Source organism: Bufo gargarizans, chromosome 3, assembly GCF_014858855.1.
Source record: "Bufo gargarizans isolate SCDJY-AF-19 chromosome 3, ASM1485885v1, whole genome shotgun sequence".
NCBI lineage: Eukaryota > Metazoa > Chordata > Amphibia > Anura > Bufonidae > Bufo > Bufo gargarizans.
The window spans coordinates 258,693,771-258,709,753 of record NC_058082.1 but is presented as its reverse complement, the minus strand read 5'-3'; positions in this window follow the sequence as shown (position 1 = coordinate 258,709,753).

Sequence of the window (15,983 nt, the reverse complement as noted above, 5' to 3'; positions counted from 1 at the left end):
TAATGTCATAGCCAGACCCTTATTTCGGATATTTGTAGACTATACTGAGAGGGAATGTCTCACAGGATTGGCGCATGGCAAATGTGGTGCCAATATTCATTAAGGGTCCAAAAACAGAGCCTGGAAACTATAGGCCGGTAAGTTTAACATCTGTTGTGGGTAAACTGTTTGAAGGTTTTCAGATAGGTGGCAGATGAGGTTTAACACTGACAAATGTAAAGTTATGCACATGGGAAGGAATAATGCAAGTCACCCGTACATACTAAATGGTAAAACACTCAGTAACACTGACAATCGCAAATATATATATTCCACCACCATATAAACCAGATGTTCTGTACCAACTGTATAGATTTATGTTGAATAAGCAGGAATGTATATTGATTGCGGTGGGGGACTATAATGCGGTTATGGATCCACTCAGGGACAGGACATCCAGCAGAGGGGGAGGAGTACAAAATGCAGATTTATGTAAAGTAGCCCACGAATTTAACTGGATAGACGTTTGGAGGGCTCAACACCCGGATGAAATTAGATATTCCTGTTATTCAAAAACACACCAAACTTGGTCGAGAATAGATATGACTTTTGGAAATAAAAATTTAATGTCCCTAAATAGGATCATGACAAAATATATACCCATGGCCTTGTCAGACCATAATGCAATGACAGTCGAATTGGATTTGAATAAGAACAATGCTCCGCCAATGTTTAAGTTCAACTCTCATTGGCTGTCATTGATTTCAGATAAAGAGAGCATAATCGAGGAATTAAAACATTTCTTTAGGGAAAATAATGGGTCTGCCAGTAGATTAGTGGTCTGGGACACTTTCAAGGCATTTTTGAGGGGAGTATTGTTCAAAAAGGTAAATCATTGGAAAAAAAGAACTAGAGAGAACGGGAAGGTATTGGAGAAAAAACTGCAAGAGGCAGGTATGGCAAGTATGAGGTACCCTACCGCACTTAATAAGAGAGCCTGGGAGGAAGAACAGGAAAAGATGAAGATTTATCAACTAGAGAAAGGTAGGAAAGAATTGCTCTTTCAAGGTATCCAACTAGCCTCGGAGGGTGAAAAGGTCGGTAAAATATTAGCAAATATAGTGCGAAATCAAAAAGAGAAATCATGGATAGGGGCAATTAAAGATAAAACGGGCAAATTAATTACTACACCCGAAGGTATTAAAAAAGTGTTTTGGGAATACTTCATAGAGCTTTATAAGTCCAGGGTACAATACTCAAAACAAGAGCTAGATTTATACCTGGACAATATCGCCTTTAATAGGATATCCAAGCCCCAAAAAGAATATCTGGAAAAAGAAATAACGGTAGCAGAAATAAATCTAGTTTTGGGGAAGGTTAAAGCTGAGAAGGCACCAGGTGGGGATGGGCTTCCCTTTGAAATATATAAAAACTTCTCCCAGGTGTTAGTACCAGAACTAAAGATAACACTGGACGAGGCCCGAAAATTAGGCGACCTACCGAACTCTATGAAAGAAGCAATTATTACGCTAATTCCAAAAAAGGGAAAAGAACAAACAGATCCCGGTTCATACAGACCAATATCTCTGTTGAATACGGATGTTAAAATTCTGGCAAAAGTTTTAGCTAATAGGCTTTCAAAGGTTATCAAAGGGATAATAAACAAAGATCAGACAGGATTTATACCGGGTAGAACAATATACTCTAATATAAGAAGGACATTTCTCAATATGGAGGCTAATAGATTGGATACAGGGGAGAAGGCGATACTCTCACTGGATGCCCAAAAGGCATTTGATTGTATTGAATGGGACTATCTATGGGCAGTGTTAAGGAGATTCGGTATAGGGGAGGGATTTATAGGGTGGATTAAGCTAATATATCTAAATCCCAGGGCTAGAGTGGCGGTGGATGGGAGCTCGTCCCTGCCTTTTGCCCTATTTCGTGGCACAAGGCAGGGATGCCCTCTCTCCCCACTGCTATTTGCTATGGCAATTGAACCTTTGGCAAATATAATAAGAAATGACAGGGAGTTTAAAGGTTTTCAATATGCGGGCGGAGAAGAAAAGTTGTTAATGTATGCGGACGATATTTTACTTTTTTTGCAAAACACTGGGGAGCAGTTTAATAGAGCGATAGAGATAATAGATAAGTTCGGGTTTTTTTCTGGTTTGAAGATAAACTGGGGGAAATCACATATGTTATTATTGGGAGATAGACAATTACTAGGAGACACACGGGTGCAGGTTCTAAAAAAATACGAAAATTTTAAATATCTCGGTGTACAAATCTCCGGAAATATAGAAGAATATGAAAAATTAAATGTCCTCCCCCTAATTAAAGAATTAAGAACTAAAATACATATATGGAAAAAACTGCCAATGTCAATTCAAGGTAGGGTAAATCTAATAAAAATGGTCTTTCTCCCAAAGATACTCTATATATTGCAAAATGCTCCAGTGAGAATATCGCAGACTACCTTTAAATTAATAGAAAGACTAATGGGGGACCTCATCTGGAAAGGTGCGATTCCTCGGATAAAGAAGGAAGTTCTCCAGTTCCCAGTGCAGGATGGAGGTCTAGCGGTCCCTAATTTGTTTCTTTACTATTTAATAATTCAATATGGGAATATAAAGGGTAGCTTAGACACTCAAGTGGGTAGGCAAGAATTAAATAGATGGGGTTGGAAAGAGGGAGGGAATCACTTAGAGGTGTTGGAGTCAGGTTTTTTGGGTAAAAAAAATTCAGATAATAGAATATTAAACTTAATAGAATACGTATGGGGGGAAATTAAGAAGATATTGGAGATTAAAGGGTTTCTGAAATACACACCGATATGGAAAAATGTTAATTTAAAAGAATTAGAAACAATAAGGGACTATATAGATTGGGAGAAAAAAGGAATGAAATATCTAGACCAGATCTTTGAGGAAGATAAGTTGAAAGATTTCAACACAATGGTGTTGGAATTTGGGATCCCCCATACTGATACGTATAAATACCTCCAACTTAGGAATGCATTGCGGATAGTGGTACAGGAGGATAGGTATAGAAGGGAAAAATCAGACAGGTTGGATAAATTCATTACAGTAGGGGAAGGAGTAGGAACAACAGCAAGGAGATATAGGCTTTTGATGGGCGGGAAGAGAAAAAAGATCACAATGCTAGCTCTAGGAAAATGGGAAAAAGATCTAGGATCCCTTACAGAAGAAAATTGGAAAGATGCCCTTAGAAACTATGCTACAATCTCCGATAGGGGCTCTCATAAGATCTCACAATTTTTTATAGTGCACAGATTACATCGATCTCCATGGATGTTGAAAAGAATGGGTGTGAAAGCAACAGATAAGTGTCCAAAATGTGGGGAGGAGAGAGCAGATTTAATACACTGTTTCTGGAGATGTCCCAAGCTCCATAGATATTGGACAGAAATAATGGAAACCATATTTTTGCTCCTGAAAGTCCGGCTGCCCAATGATCCAATAATTGGTATTCTAGGGGCAACTGAACATTTGAAACTAAATAAAAAAACTCGACTGGTCTTGAATAAAGTACTGTTTCAGGCCAGACTGCTCATACTTAGGCAATGGATAAAAGTAGATTTACCGACAGTGGGACAATGGAGAAAAATGGCAGACAATTTAATTAAAGAAGAACGAGTGATGGAGAACTATATAAAAAGGTCAATAAATCTCGACCAAGTGTGGGAAAAGTGGTTACTTTAATGTTGGATTTTTTTTTTTTTTTTTTTTTTTGTTTCTCTCACGTCCCCACGTGGAGGGGGGGGGGGGTGCAGGATGGGAAACGGGAGAAGATAGGGAAAGAAAAAGGAACTGTATTTATTAATTAGGACTGGTGGATCTTTGTTTATCTGATTTTTGTTGATTTGTTCCTTGTGTGAAATTCAAATAAAGACTAATTTAAAACAAAAAAAAACACTGACATGGAAAAGGATCTAGGAATTTTAATAAACAGCAAACTAAGCTGCAAAAAACAGTGTCAGGCAGCTGCTGCCAAGGCCAATAAGATAATGGATTGCATCAAAAGGGGCATAGATGCCCATGATGAGAACATAGTCCTACCACTTTACAAATCATTAGTCAGACCACACATAGAGTACTGTGTACAGTTCTGGGCTCCAGTGAACAAGACAGACATAGCAGAGCTGGAGAGGGTCCAGAGGAGGGCAACTAAAGTAATAACTGGAATGGGGCAACTACAGTACCCTGAAAGATTATAAAAATTAGGATTATTCACTTTAGAAAAAAGACGACTGAGGGGAGATCTAATTCAGTGTTTCCCAACCAGTGTGCCTCCAGCTGTTGCAAAACTACAACTCCCAGCATGCCCGCACAGCCAAAGGCTGTCCAGGCATGCTGGGAGTTGTAGTTTTGCAACAGCTGAAGGCACACTGGTTGGGAAACACTGATCTAATTAATATAAATAAATATATCAGGGGTCAGTACAGAGATCTATCCCATCAGCTATTTATCCCCAGGACTGTGACTGTGATGAGGGGACATCCTCTGCGTCTGGAGGAAAGAAGGTTTGTACACAAACACAGAAGAGGATTCTTTACGGTAAGAGCAGTGAGACTATGGAACTCTCTGCCTGAGGAGGTGTTGATGGTGAGTTCACTAAAAGAGTTAAAGCGGGGCCTGGATGTATATTTTTTTTTGCCTTCCTCTGGATCAACTTGCAGGATGACAGGCCGAACTGGATGGACAAATGTATTTTTTCGGCCTTATGTACTATGTTACTATATTACTATGATAAGACATTGTAAAACAAACATAGGCAGCTCTCACCTGCATATCCTTGTCCTGAGCCAGGACATAGCGTCTGGGTGCGCTATAAGTGGAACTTGAAAAAACGTTGCGGTCCAGCTCCAGATAAACAAGCTATAAATCTTTATTGAAGCGATTTAAAATATTCCATACAGGCAGGGGCGTAGCTAGAAATGACTGGGCCCCATAGCATAAAAATGTATGGGCCCCCCCTCCCGGATCTCCCACCCCCACATACCTATCGGACCTCCCACCCCTTCCAGAGCTCCCACCCAAACACCCCTGCAGGACCTCCCACCCCAACATCCCCACACCCCTCCCTAGATCCCCCTCAGTGTTATCCACAGATCCCCCCCCCTCAGTGTCATCCACAGATCCCCCCCTCAGTGTCATCCACAGATCCCCCCCCCTCAGTGTCATCCACAGATATCCCCTTCAGTGTCATCCACAGATATCCCCCTCAGTGTCATCCACAGATATCCCCCTCAGTGTCATCCACAGATATCCCCCTCAGTGTCATCCACAGATATCCCCCTCAGTGTCAGCCACAGATATCCCCCTCAGTGTCAGCCACATATCCCCCTCAGTGTCATCCACAGATATCCCCCTCAGTGTCATCCACAGATATCCCCCTCAGTGTCAGCCACAGATATCCCCCTCAGTGTCATCCACAGATATCCCCCTCAGTGTCATCCACAGACATCCCCCTTCAGTGTCATCCACAGATATCCCCCTTCAGTGTCATGCACAGATATCCCCCTTCAGTGTCATCCACAGATATCCCCCTCAGTGTCATCCACAGATATCCCCCTCAGTGTCATCCACAGATATCCCCCTCAGTGTCATCCACAGATATCCCCCTCAGTGTCATCCACAGATATCCCCCTTCAGTGTCATCCACAGATATCCCCCTTCAGTGTCATCCACAGATATCCCCCTCAGTGTCATCCACAGATATCCCCCTCAGTGTCATCCACAGATATCCCCATTCAGTGTCATCCACAGATAGCCCCCCCACCCAGAGATGCTTCCTAGCTAATTTATTCTCTGCACTTGCCTCTGTATAATTGAAGAGGCCAGGAAGACGGTGCATGCACACTTCGATGCCTCTGCCAGTACGCCTGTGTGAGATTATGGTGCTTCTCTTCAATTTCACAGAGGCAAGTGCAGAGAATAAATTAGCTAGGAGGCGGCGCTGGGCGGGGAGATTGCGGACACAGGCAGCATCGCTTTGCTGCCTGTGCCGTTCGCAGCGCGCTATGCGCTGATAGTTACTGCGCGGGCCGCATGACATGGCTTCGCAGGCCGTAGGTTGGGCATCACTGTATTAAAGCATCTCCACAGAAGTCATAAATACATTATACAAATGTCTAAAGTTTTGCTGATAAAATAAAATAACACTAATAATGTCAACACAGATGGACAGTAAAGAACTGTCTTAGGGCACACTTGCGTTGCTGGATTCTGGCAGGCAGTTCAGTCGCAATCTGTATGTAAACGGATCCGTCTTATAAATGCATTGCAATACCGGATCCGTCTCTCCGGTTGTCATCCGGAAAAACGGATCCGGTATTTATCTTTTTAACATTTTTAAAGTTCTGTGCATGCACAGACCGCAAAACCGGATCTGTTTTTCCGGAACACTTAGGGCCAGATCCAGCATTAATGCATTTCAATGTAAAATAATGCCGATTCCGGCAAGTGTTCCGGCAGCATGCTGCGGTATTTTCTCAGTCCAAAAACCGTACAGTGACTGAACTGAAGACATCCTGATGCCCCTAGGACGGAACTCAATACCGGAAAAGTTTAACGCAAGTGAGAAAGTACCCTTAATCTCTATCAGTCTCATATCTTAACATGTTAGTCAGGTTTTGATCCCTACCACATATAAATCTAAAAAAACTATAAAACACAAATTGTGGAGGTAACAGCAAATCTCATATATGATCCTCATCCCCATATTCCCTATAACATTTTAATTTTCCCATCAACGTAACTGTATGAGGGCTTGTTTTATTGTTGTTTTGTTGCAGAACGGGTTGTATATTTTATTGCACCATTTTGGGGTATACGGTATTGAAATTTTTTTTTGGGGGTAACCAAGGTTGACAATAGCTTGTGTATCATATTCTGAGAGCAGTCACTTTTTATTTTTACATGAATGGACCTGTATTACGACTTTTTATTTTTTTTTATTTTTTTGGCAGTGCATGTCGTAGCTTTTATTGGTACCATTTTACAGTTCTTATGACTTTTTGATCACATTTTATCCTATTTTATCCTTTTTTTTTTTTTTCACCCAAAGAGATAAGTATTGCTTTAGCTTTCTAGTATGGTTTGTTGTGGTTGTAGTGATACCAATTATGACCTTTTTTAAATACTTTTACATACAGTATTTTGACATACTTAAGCACTTTGTAATGGAAAATATATGTATTTTTTACACTTTTAACAATTTTTTTAACGTTTTTAGTTCTACTAGGGAATTTGACAATGTGATCGTCTGATCGCTTTTATACTACACTGCAATATTTTGTATTGAAATGTAGTATTCCTCTCAGTGTAAAATAGACATTAAAAGGGTCGCTGGAATGACAGTTTTTAGGGCTTATGCTATTCTTAGTGGTTACAATCATTTTAATTAGTAGGCAAGTATAATGGTTAGAATCTCTAGCTGATGAACGCCCCCGTTCCGGCACCCTCCACCGCCTACCTCTTCTTCTGCTCGTGCGGCAGTGCGCCCCGGGCCCGCCTGCTTCAGCCTCCAGTCCTGACTACTCCTCCTTGCCTTCCCCCCAGCCAGGCCCAAGCCGCGGACCGCCCGCGCCCCGCCCACTACACTGGGCCTGGCTGCCTGTGTGTTTGTACTGTGTGTTAATAAAAAAATAATAAATAAATGAATGCGGTCCGGACCGGCCCCCAGTGGCGTAGGGCCCCATAGCCACTGCTATGGTTGCTATGGCGATCCCTGCGCCACTGCATACAGGTACACTGTGTTACGTGTTTCAGACCGTATTCAATATAGGTCCTTCCTCATGACACAACCAGGCTCAAAGAGAATGCACTATATATGCCGTATCCACACCTGTCCTCGATCAGGGAAAAACGTGGCCCTGGTATAATCAGTGCAATTGATTGCACATATATTGATTTGATAAAAAAAACATATATCACTGACATAGACTAAAATAGACTATATATATCTTCCTTACTATTGATAAATATATATATATATATATATATATATATATATATACACACAAACTGATGGCTGAATAATGGGAATTTTTCAACAGATAGGCATTTTTCTAATACTGCAGTATAAGGTCATGTCTTTTATTTAACCCTTGCGGGTGACGTGTGTCCAATTGAAACATCCAGTATTCCTCTCTGTTGAGTAACTTCCTCTTTAAATCCCCTCCTCTGATCGGAACCACTATTCTTTCAATGCCCTGCACTTTTCATTTTGAGGTGTCACCACCATGAAAAACCGCAAAGTGTAGACTGACTGCCGACACATTGCGGCTTTCATGGTGGGACACATCAGAAATGTGTTTGCGTAATCTCCCTTTTATTTGATTGGAGGTACACCCAACATATTGTAGCTGATCTTCAGTGCACGTTATTAAATAGATGGCACTTTATGTATTGCAATTCAGATACGATTTAATAGCAAATTCTTTGTCATTTACCCTGGATCTGAAGTGGTTCATAACCTACATGTGGTTACAGTAGATGCATCTGCCGTGTCCACATTTATAGCTACCTTTGCTGCTGATCCATGTAGCCTTAATATCTCCAGGTTCCTTGAACAAACTAGGGCTAAGTGTTTGACCCAGTGTCGGGGCTTTACGTGCTGAGCACCTAATGCCCCCCTCCACTATACTCGACCATTGGTTGTCATATCTCAAAAAAGGTAGATTTTTTTTATTTTACATATTGCATCATATTGTTCACTATATTGAGTGATAAAAGTTATGGTATTTCTCTTAAAGAGACTCCAACCATCTCTGTTGCCACTGACTTTTTACTCAGGTAAAATCAGTGTCCTTCTCTCCATTCTAGAGACCCTATCATAGTGGTCAGATGTTATATGTTTGGGATAAGATCTATTTGCAAGTCTCAACATTATATTTTTAGCCTCAACATTAAAGGCAATTTCAGCCCCAGAATTCCTCTTGGCCTTAATCAATTCACCCTTCGGGATATTTTGGATTACATGCGGTGGATGACATGAGGATGCATGAAGAATGGTATTACCCGCCGTATCTTTTCTGTAGGTACTGGTATACACAGTTGACGTGTTTATATCTCCCCTCAGGCACAAATCTAAAACATTAATAGTATCCGAATCATGGTGGACATCCAATTTAATGGAGTCCACGCCTGAATTCAGGTAGTCCGTGAACTGCGGTATGGCCACCACATCCCCAGACCACACCATGACCAGGTCATCGATGTAGCGGCCATACTACTGCACACAGCCACCAAACAAGGGAGTGTCGATGAGGAGGAAGCTCCTCTCCCACCATGCCATGAAAAAATTGGCTATGGAGGGAGAGAACTTAGCCCCCATCGACACTCCTGAAATCTGTAAATAAAAATCCTTATTGAACATTAAAAAATTGTGCCTGAGGAGGAAGTCAACAACTGTACCCATATATTCCTGCAGTACTCCGGTATAATTTACTGTATACATCCAGGAACCAAGCCATGTCTGTACCTGTGATTGGTATACTGCACTATCTGGTATAACCACAGCTCCTCCCTTTTCAACACTCTTAATAATTAGATCATCTCTATCCCTCAGGCTCTGCAGTGCCCCATATTCCGACACTGACATGTTCGGACGTTTTCCATATCTGGTCTGGCTTGAACGTCTGTCCAGACTTGTTTTATCATTTAAGGCACAGAGATCTTTCTCCACCAATTCTTGGTAGCTGTCCAAAGCCGGTGACCTTGACTGAAGGGGATAAAAATCCCTATTACTGGTGGTGAAACCAACCGATCTATTAATCAGTTCAAGGTCACTCGACTTTGTAAGCATTTCCTGCAATGAAGCAGCATGCACTAGTTCAGGAAATGACATTGCATTTTCCCGTAAACCAGTGCTATCGAAAACAGATTTAGGCATTTCACATGTAGCAAGCGCCGTACTGTCAATACCACTATCAACATCCTCAAAATGCTTTCTCAAAGTAAGGTTACGAGCAAACCTATTAACATCCAATATGGTCTTGTACAAATCAAATTGGTAAGTAGGGGAGAAAGACAAACCCTTTTTTAGCACTTCAATTTGCTCCATAGATAGAATGGTAGGCTGACATATTGACTACCTGTAAGTCCATTACTCTTTCCTGTACCGGGAGGGATATCGGCGTGTATTTTCTGCACCGCCTCCCCGCCCTTCGTTTTTTGCAGCTCTTTTAGGTTGCAGAGTATTAGAAGACGAGAAACAGTCACCTGTTGCCTCAGTTAACCCTGAGTTGTTCGTGGATTCATCCGTGGAGTCAGATGAATCCATGTCAGTTGAACTAAATGACACTTTTGTAGAGGGTCTTCTTTTTGAACGCAATTTCCTCAGGATAGACCAAGGTAAGTGAGTTCTGGATTCAGTCCAGTTGTAGACCACATTGTTGTTGCAGTCCAACAAGTCCCTTTTATACTTTGTCTGTTTCGATTGGATGATCACATCCTCTAGTTTCGTAAGATTTTCTCTCAACTTGTTGTCCAGATCTTTAAACAACATGTTATCCACAAATGGCAACAATGTATCCTGAGTTTTCCTTATATCGTCTCTTATTTCGGTGAGGGTTTGTTGTTCCTGTTGCACAATTAATTGCATAAGTTTAAATGAACAGTCCGAGAGGATTGCCTGCCATTGCAGTGTAAAATGATCAGAGTACACTGTGGTGGGATTCTTTTTCAGCCTCAAACCCTGTGGAATCATCATTTTATCCATATATTTTTGGAGTGTGGCTGAGTCCCACCAAGTATGTAACTCCTTCACCAATAGTTTTTCCAGTTAAGACATAAGTCCATTGAGGCCTCATGCACACGACCGTTGTTGTGTCCGTTTTCCGTGATTTTCTGCGGACCCATTGACTTTCAATGGGTCCGTGGAAAACTCGGCTAATGCACGGTTTGTCATTCGCGTCCGTGATCCGTTTTTCCAGTCCGTGAAAAAAATAGGACCTTTCCTATTTTTTTCACGGACAACGGTTTGCGGACCCATTTAACCACTTCAGCCCCGCTAGCTAAAACCCCCTTAATGACCAGGCCACTTTTTACACTTCTGCACTACTGCACTACACTACTTTCACCGTTTATCGCTCGGTCATGCAACTTACCACCCAAATGAGTTTTACCTCCTTTTCTTCTCACTAATAGAGCTTTCATTTGGTGGTATTTAATTGCTGCTGACATTTTTACTTTTTTTGTTATTAATCGAAATTTAATGATTTTTTTGCAAAAAAATGAAATTTTTCACTTTCAGCTGTAAAATTTTGCAAAAAAAACTTCATCCATATATAAATTTTTCGCTAAATTTATTGTTCTACATATCTTTGATAAAAAAAAAAAAATGTTTGGGCAAAATAAAATGGTTTTGGTAAAAGTTATAGCGTTTACAAACTATGGTACAAAAATGTGAATTTCTGCTTTTTGAAGCAGCTCTGACTTTCTGAGCACCTGTCATGATTCCTGAGGTTCTACAATGCCCAGACAGTAGAAAAACCCCACAAATGACCCCATTTCGGAAAGTAGACACCCTAAGGTATTCGCTGATGGGCATAGTGAGTTCATAGAACTTTTTATTTTTTGTCACAAGTTAGCTGAAAATGATGATTTTATTTTAATATTTATTTTTTCTTACAAAGTCTCATATTCCACTAACTTGCAAAAAATAAAAAATTCTAGGAACTCGCCATGCCCCTCACGGAATACCTTGGGGTGTCTTCTTTCCAAAATGGGGTCACTTGTGGGGTAGTTATACTGCCCTGGCAATTTAGGGGCCCAAATGTGTGAGAAGTACTTTGCAATCAAAATGTGTAAAAAATGGCCTGCGAAATCCGAAAGGTGCACTTTAGAATATGTGCCCCTTTGCCCACCTTGGCTGCAAAAAAGAGTCACACATCTGGTATCGCTGTACTCAGGAGAAGTTGGGGAATGTGTTTTGGAGTGTCATTTTACATATACCCATGCTGCGTGAGAGAAATATCTTGGCAAAAGACAACTTTTCCAATTTTTTTATACAAAGTTGGCATTTGACCAAGATATTTTTCTCACCCAGCATGGGTATATGTAAAATGACACCCCAAAACACATTCCCCAACTTCTCCTGAGTACGGCGATACCAGATGTGTGACACTTTTTTGAAGCCAAAAAGCCATTTTGGAAAGAAGACACCCCAAGGTATTCCGTGAGGGGCATGGCGAGTTCCTAGAATTTTTTATTTTTTGTCGCAAGTTAGTGGAATATGAGACTTTGTAAGGAAAAAAGAAAAAAAAAGAAAAATCATCATTTTCCGCTAACTTGTGACAAAAAATAAAAAATTCTAGGAACTCGCCGTGCCCCTCACGGAATACCTTGGGGTGTCTTCTTTCCAAAATGGGGTCACTTGTGACGTAGTTATACTGCCCTGGCAATTTAGGGGCCCAAATGTGTGAGAAGTACCTTGCAATCAAAATGTGTAAAAAATGACCTGTGAAATCCGAAAGGTGCACTTTGGAATGTGGGTCTCTTTGCCCACCTTGGCTGCAAAAAAGTGTCACACATCTGGTATCGCCGTACTCAGGAGAAGTTGGGGAATGTGTTTTGGGGTGTCATTTTACATATAACCATGCTGGGTGAGAGAAATATCTTGGCAAAAGATAACTTTTCCAATTTTTTTATACAAAGTTGGCATTTGACCAAGATATTTTTCTCACCCAGCATGGGTATATGTAAAATGACACCCCAAAACACATTGCCCAACTTCTCCTGAGTACGGCGATACCAGATGTGTGACACTTTTTTGCAGCCTAGATGCGCAAAGGTGCCCAAATTCCTTTTAGGAGGGCATTTTTAGACATTTGGATCCCAGACTTCTTCTCACACTTTCGGGCCCCTAAAAAGCCAGGGCAGTATAAATACCCCACATGTGACCCCACTTTGGAAAGAAGACACTCCAAGGTATTCAATGAGGGGCATGGCGAGTTCATAGAAATGTTTTATTTTTTTGCATAAGTTAGCGGAAATTGATTTTTTTTGTTTTTTTCTCACAAAGTCTCACTTTCCGCTAACTTAGGACAAAAATTTCAATCTTTCATGGACTCAATATGCCCCTCACGGAATACCTTGGGGTGTCTTATTTCCGAAATGGGGTCACATGTGGGGTATTTATACTGCCCTGGCTTTTTAGGGGCCCTAAAGCGTGAGAAGAAGTCTGGAATATAAATGTCTAAATGTTTACGCATTTGGATTCCGTGAGGGGTATGGTGAGTTCATGTGAGATTTTATTTTTTGACACAAGTTAGTGGAATATGAGACTTTGTAAGAAAAAACTAACAAAAAAAATATATATTTCCGCTAACTTGGGCCAAAAAAATGTCTGAATGGAGCCTTACAGGGGGGGGGGGGGTGATCAATGACAGGGGGGTGATCACCCATATAGACTCCCTGATCACCCCCCTGTCATTGATCACCCCCCCTGTAAGGCTCCATTCAGACGTCCGTATGATTTTTATGGATACATGGATCGGATCCGCAAAACACATGCGGACGTCTGAATGGAGCCTTACAGGGGGGTGATCAGGGTGATCACCCCCCTGTCATTGATCACCCCCCCTGTAACGCTCCATTCAGACGTCCGTATGATTTTTATGGATACATGGATCGGATCCGCAAAACACATGCGGACGTCTGAATGGAGCCTTACAGGGGGGTTATCAATGACAGGGGGTGATCAGGGAGTGTATATGGGTGATCACCCCCCTGTAAGGCTCCATTCAGACGTCCGTATGATTTTTACGGATCCATGGATACATGGATCGGATCCGCAAAACACATGCAGACGTCTGAATGGAGCCTTACAGGGGGGTGATCAATGACAGGGGGGTGATCAATGACAGGGGGTGATCAGGGAGTGTATATGGGTGATCACCCGCCTGTCATTGATCACCCCCCTGTAAGGCTCCATTCAGACATCCGCATGTGTTTTGCGGATCCGATCCATGTATCCATGGATCCGTAAAAATCATACGGACGTCTGAATGGAGCCTTACAGGGGGGTGATCAATGACAGGGGGTGATCAGGGAGTGTATATGGGTGATCACCCCCCTGTCATTGATCACCCCCCTGTAAGGCTCCATTCAGACGTCCGTATGATTTTTACGGATCCATGGATACATGGATCGGATCCGCGAAACACATGCGGACGTCTGAATGGAGCCTTACAGGGGGGTGATCAATGACAGGGGGTGATCAGGGAGTGTATATGGGTGATCACCCGCCTGTCATTGATCACCCCCCTGTAAGGCTCCATTCAGACGTCCGCATGTGTTTTGCGGATCCGATCCATGTATCCATGGATCCGTAAAAATCATACGGACGTCTGAATGGAGCCTTACAGGGGGGTGATCAATGACAGGGGGTGATCAGGGAGTGTATATGGGTGATCACCCCCCTGTCATTGATCACCCCCCTGTAAGGCTCCATTCAGACGTCCGTATGATTTTTACGGATCCATGGATACATGGATCGGATCCGCGAAACACATGCGGACGTCTGAATGGAGCCTTACAGGGGGGTGATCAATGACAGGGGGTGATCAGGGAGTGTATATGGGTGATCACCCGCCTGTCATTGATCACCCCCCTGTAAGGCTCCATTCAGACGTCCGCATGTGTTTTGCGGATCGGATCCATGTATCCGTGGATCCGTAAAAATCATACGGACGTCTGAACGGAGCCTGACAGGGGGGTGATCAATGACAGGGGGGTGATCAATGACAGGGGGGTGATCAGGGAGTTTATATGGGGTGATCATGGGTGATCAGGGGTTCATAAGGGGTTAATAAGTGACGGGGGGGGGGGTGTAGTGTAGTGTGGTGTTTGGTGCGACTTTACTGACCTACCTGTGTCCTCTGGTGGTCGATAACTAACAAAAGGGACCACCAGAGGACCAGGTAGCAGGTATATTAGACGCTGTTATCAAAACAGCGTCTAATATACCTGTTAGGGGTTAAAAAAATCAGATCTCCAGCCTGCCAGCGAGCGATCGCCGCTGGCAGGCTGGAGATCCACTCGCTTACCTTCCGTTCCTGTGTGCGCGCGTTCACAGGAAATCCCAGCCCTCGTGAAATGACGCGTATATGCGTCACTCTGCGCAGGGCTGCCGCCTCCGGACCGCACATCTGCGTTAGGCGGTCCGGAGGCGGTTAAGTCAATGGGTCTGTGAAAAAACAAGGAGGCACACAAGATTGTCATTCGCGTCCGCGCGTCTGCGTCCGTTTTTTTCCTATCATTTGCATGGCAAACTTGACTTAGATTTTTTTTTTACTTTCCTTCATGTCTGGAGATCCTCCAAATAAAGGAAGACACACATAAAACAAAAACGGACACGGATCACGGAACAACGGAACCCCTTTTTGTGGACCGCAAAAAAATACTGTCGTGTGCATAAGGCCTGACTTTGATTTTGTCCTGTGTGGGTTGATCTGAGGTATCGAAGATGGCATTCATCCTAGACATGCGATCACCGTCCTCTTCCAAAAACTATAGCTATAATAAAACTATGATAAGACATTGGTACAAAAGATGAAGATATATTGTTGAGAAGAAGGGGGAGGGAGGGGGGCCTCCAAGGAGGGAAGATCCCAGTGCTGATATGCAGCCGGACGTGGATGTCCCATCCTCAAAAGGGCACCCACCCAGTTGATAAAACCAGTTGATAGTTTAAAAAAACTGAGAAATTATATAAATTCTCTGTCAAGGTTTGCTAGAAGTAGTAATTTGAGTTGATACACAAGATAAAGATAAGACAGTAATAGACATCCACGTCCGTTCAGATAAGGCTACTTTCACACTAGCGTTCGATCGGATCCGTTCTGAACGGATCCGCTCATATTAATGCAGACGGTGGCTCCGTTCAGAACGGATCCGTTTGCATTACCATGAACAAAAAAAAAATTAAATTTTTTTTTTTTTTTTTTCATGATAGTGCAAACGGATCCGTTT